The sequence below is a fragment of the Lepisosteus platostomus genome, chromosome 15, assembly GCF_059453375.1.
Source record: "Lepisosteus platostomus isolate fLepPlt1 chromosome 15, fLepPlt1.hap1, whole genome shotgun sequence".
Lineage (NCBI taxonomy): Eukaryota > Metazoa > Chordata > Actinopteri > Semionotiformes > Lepisosteidae > Lepisosteus > Lepisosteus platostomus.
The window spans coordinates 6,483,448-6,488,584 of record NC_142625.1 but is presented as its reverse complement, the minus strand read 5'-3'; the positions used below and the strand labels follow the sequence as shown (position 1 = coordinate 6,488,584).

General features: G+C 49.0%; 1 pseudogene; it reads left to right on the top strand.

Annotated features, from left to right (window-relative positions):
• The first annotated feature begins 2,141 nt into the window (after positions 1–2,141).
• LOC148647777 (U2 spliceosomal RNA) lies at positions 2,142–2,321 on the top strand (annotated as a pseudogene).
• The last annotated feature ends 2,816 nt before the right edge of the window (positions 2,322–5,137 follow it).

Below are 5,137 nucleotides of genomic sequence, written 5' to 3'. Positions count from 1 at the left end.
ACGGCTTGAAAGTGCGCCTGATAGCGGTGTATGGACCGGCTGAAAGGCGCCTTCAGGCAGACTTTATAAAAAAAGATAGAGCCACTCCTATTTACCAACAGAGTGGTGGTGATGGGCGGAGACATTTAATGTTGACATTGGCGACACAAATAGGGCAGGGGCACGAGCCCTGAGAGAGTTGGTGAGTCATTTTAAATTGCAGGACGGCCTTAACAACTCGAGTCTGACCTCCAAACAGTTTACTTGGAGCAACGACAAGGATATCTTCAGGAGACTGGACTACCTCTTCACTACCCTAAGTGGATTGCCTACGGTAGGACAGGTTGTCCCGGTGTGGTTCTCCGACCACATGTTGCTGTCTGACCTCGGATGACCCAGGCCCCAGATCAGGTTACTGGAGGCTAAATAATACGGTGTTGTCCGAGATTGAGTACAGAAGCCGGATAATTGGTCTACTTGAGAATTTCTGCAGCCAGAGATGGAAATATCTGTCCGCTGTTAACTGGTGGGAGTCGTGTAAAAGAGCTATATTTAAGGAATTGGTTAAATATTGCCGAGACAGGAAACAGAAAGAGAGGGAGGAATTAGATTAGCTGCAACAGGATTTGCAGAACCTCTATGAGGAATTTGATCAGGGTGGCTCTTTTGACGCACCAAAAGCGGCAGAGATCAGGCTTCGGATGAAAGAGTTGTGGTTGGCGCGAGCCAACGATTTCCTGTTTAGAGTGAAGGGCAATTGGAGAGAAAAAGATGAAAAATGCTCGGCTTTGTTTTTCAGCTCGGTGCGTACTAGGCAAGCCAGAACTTTGGTGGAGGGTGTAAAACAAAGATGGTTCTGTTACCTCTGACCCAGCAGATATGGTGAGGTGCGCCTCTGATTTCTATAGGGAACTGTTCACTGGGAAACCAGTGGACACTGACTTGTGGGAGGAGTGGTTAGCGGGAATAGCAAGGAAAACTGAGGGCATGCCTGAACTGGAGGGCAAGCTGTCAGGTGAGGAACTAAGGGAAGCCATGGTGGGGATGCGGAGGGGTACGGCTCCGGGAATTTATGGCTTGCCCATTGATTTTTTTTTGTGGTGTTTTGGAACAATCTGCAGTCTATGCTCCTAGAAGTTTTCAATGAGATTTTAGAGTCAGGGGAACTAACAGGGACCATGAAAACTGGAGTCCTGTCCTTGATTTATAAGAAAGGGAACAAGGAGAACCTGGAAAACTGGAGGCCAATTCAATTACTCTGCACTGACTAAGATCTTGGCCAGAGTGCTGAGTAGACAGCTGAGGAAGGTGATGCCAGATATAGTCTGCAGGGACCAGACATGCAGCGTGGAAGGTAGGGAACTAGCCTGGAATCTCCAGCTAGTGAGAGACATCGTGGAATGGGTAGAGGAAAGGGGCCTGGAGCTCAAACTTGTAAATTTGGATCAGAGCAAAGCCTTTGAAGAGTCCATCATCCCTTCCTCTGGGAGGTTTTAAAGAAACGAGGAATTGGCGAAACTTTTATCCGTTGGATCAGGATTTTATATTATGGGGTCGTCTCCAGGGTTTGCGTAAATGGAAGTTTGGGGATGGGGTTCGTGGTTAGTCGTGGGGTGAGGCAGGGGTGTCCCCTTTCCCCGTTACTCTTTCTATGCCTGGAACCCTTTTTGCAACAAATCCGGAGCGACCCCTGGGTGGAGGGTGGAGTAGTCCCGGGCAGCGGTGGGACACAAGCAAAGTTAATGGCTTACGAGCTAACAAATTAATAGGGTTCCTTGTGTTGGGGAAAATGAAAGTGGATTGCAGTGACGCTTTTCATGAATTTTGTGATATGATGTTTGAAAATAAAAGTTTGAGTAGTGCTTCGGAGGATTCATTTTTTTTGCATAAGGGGGCGGGTTTATGTAAACTGTCTGTTTTTGGGGGATGTAGATATGTGGGTTGGTTAGGATTTTTGAGTACTGAATATTATGATCTTATTTAGCTGTATAGTTTTTTGGTTGTCAACTGGATAGTTTTGTTTTCGGTATACTGATGTAATAGTTCGCTTTGTGTTGTGTTTTGAGGTAACGAATTCTGTTTGATTTTTGTTAATGAGGTATTGCTTTTGAGTTTAGAAAATAGTTTGTGTTAGTCTCCGTTTCAGAGACTTGTAATTTTGGATTTTTCTGTATTTTGTAAAAAAAACATCTGTTCTTATCAGTTTAATATCTGATACGTCCCCCATCGGGGGACCACATATTAAACAGATTTTTGGAACAGGGAGCTAGATCAGGAGCTTGCTCCGTCCTCTCCACGCATTGGCCCGGTATTGCAGCGCCTCCGGGAACAGTGCACTACCTTCTGGACTGGCGGGAAGGCAGGCGAGCAAGCAGGCAGGCAAGAGAGGGGGGAGAGTGGAGTTTGGGTATCTTCCCAAAGGTCTAGAAGGCGATCGAAGATCCTGAAGAGTGCTTGAGCTGGTATCCCCAGGAATCCACAGTACGACAAGGCTGTCCCCTTTCATCTTTTCTCCATGTTCTCTTCACAGAACCCCTAGCAGAGGTGGTGAGACGGGACCCTTTCATCAATGGCCTGGCGATACCGGGAGGCGCGGGGGAAACCCTAAAGATCTCCCAGTACACAGACGACACGACACTGTTCCTGAGGTCGGACAGGGGGTTGAGGAGGGCAATACTCCAGAGCCTCAGGGTCTAAGCTCAACTGCCAAAAGAGCAAACTGAAGTTCTTTGGGCCCTGGAAGGTCTCGAGCTCTGCAGAGCCCCTCAAAATACTGGGGGTTCTTTTCAGAACCAGGACAACAAGACCATCAACTGGACCGAGAGGATCGCCAGGTTGAACGCAAAGCTGGATCTGTGGAAAACGTGGTCGCTGTCCTACACAGGGAAAGTGGTGTTGAAAGCAGACATCCTGCCGGCTTTGGTTTACCTGGCGGTGCCGTACCCACTGCCTGCCAGACTCAGACTAGCGCTGCAAGGGATGGTCTTCGGCTTCATCTGGGGCAGCATGTACCAGTACATCCCGAAAAACTGGATGTGCCAGCCGGTCGAGAAAGGGGGTTGAGATGTCCCACATTTCCCCCTGAAGCTCAACTGCAACCTCCGTCGGGTGCTGCGGGAGCCCATCGACCACAAGTACCAGTATTTTGTCAGGCTGTGGCTCTCCATCCCGATGTGGCACTTGGTCCAGTGGTCAAACACTGGGCCCAAGGCAGAGAGGCAACTGGAGTTCAACACCCACGCTGTCAAGTGGAGCAGGAGGTACGAGGCCACGAGACAGCCAGAGCTCTGCATCAATCACAGAGCCCTGTACAAAGAGGTGCAACTGGTTGCCGACCAAAAGCTGCAGGTTCCCAGACAAGTTTGGGAAAGGACGCAGCCCAAAGAACGTGACAACCAACTGAAGGACCTCAACTGGTTGGCCGTGCACAAGAGACTGTCTACCAGAGAGGTCCTTTACAGCCACATGCTTACCAGGAACCCGCATTGCCCCCGGGAAATGTATTGTTGAGGAGACTCAGGAGCACGTGTTCTGGAGCTGCCCCTTCACCTAAGCAGTGTTGGGCAGAATGGACAATATTACGCAATTCCTGGTACCGGGTTCGATGGTCAGTTACCAGTACATTCTGTTTGGACAGGCACCTACCGGATTGGACAAGGGGACGCAGTTCCTACTGTGGCTACTGCTGTCCCTCATGATAAAGGTCTGTGGGACGCAAGGAACACTCATCTGGCACAACAAAGTGGGGAGCGAGGGAGCTAGAGGAGAGGATCCTGGCGGACTACAGAAGGAGGATGGAGGATTAAGTGCGATGTCGCCAAATGGGGTTTCCGCACAGCGGAGGAGCACTGGTAAGGACTTTGGACCCTGTACAGTGACTAACGGACAATAGCAAGTGGTAGGGCTTGGAGGGACTCTTAGTTGCACAAATCTGTCCCCCCTTGCACAGATTGATGACTGACAATCACCACCGTACAGAATGTTTTTATTGCATGCAGTGTTTTATTTTGAGGGTGTAGCGGCAATGCTTGTTAATAAGGCAGAATTAAGCGTTGCTGTGCTTTCCTAAATGAGGCCCCATCTCTGTTCATCTCTGTGGTGCAGCCACAGAGAAACTATTCATGCAGGCTGATTTAAAGATGTTTTCTTTTGATAAGGGACAGCTCCCAAATGGGGATGCACTTAGCTAAGCCTGGCTATCATGATCAATGTTCATCCATTGGCACCTATCTGTCTAGGGAGTGCCAGATGGACATCTGGACTGCATTCCTAAGTGTCTCATATCTCACCTTGATCAACCAATCAGGGACTGGTAGGGCCGAGTAACCCGTGTGGGACTCTGATGCCCATGGAACTTTCAGCCAATGAATGAGCTGAAGTTCCTCCAGGTAAAAACAGGCATCACAGAGCTCCAGGACTATTCGGGAATTTTAAGGAGAATTCCAGGGGTGGAAACAATTCCAGGGCAGGACGGCCCAAGAGCGGAAAGGCTCCCAAGGGCAGGACATTCTCGCAGTGCGCCTCCTGACCATCCTGAGACTCAGCCCGGACAACCACGTAACGGCCAGTGTGTCCGAGTGCCAGAACTTTCCTTTGTTCTAAGAGTCTAGAGCGGAGGTTGCCAGAGAGTAACCAGAGGATCCACCCGAGGTTAGCACCAGCAGCAGGCCTCGTGAACAGGTCAGAACTGTGGACAGCTGAATCACTATTCAGAACTAGCGCTTCATCGGGAACGAACCAGTCCTCTTCCTGACCTGCTGGGACCCACAGTCATCTTTTCTCCTGTGAACTAACTCTTGTTAGTTTCAGCCAAAACTAACTAGCTGGTCTTCAGAGAGCAGCGCAGAGCATCAGCAGCGCACCGTCGCAAGCCGCACAGCACAGCCTAGCACGGAGCCAGAGAGCCCGCAGGAGATCTGAATCCCCAGAGATTGGATGAGTATTCAACTTCAATGCATTACAGCTCGAGAATTCCATTGTTATCCCAACCAGTTGATATCAATTTAATTCCTAAGAGTTGTGTACTTGTTTTGAGTATCTAATGTAGAAGTTATAACCAAGTTCATTTATGAAACGGTCTTAATGAATGATATACTGAACATATGTCCTCTTGATATATGTAACACTTTGTAACTGATTGAATATATATCTTTTGTGT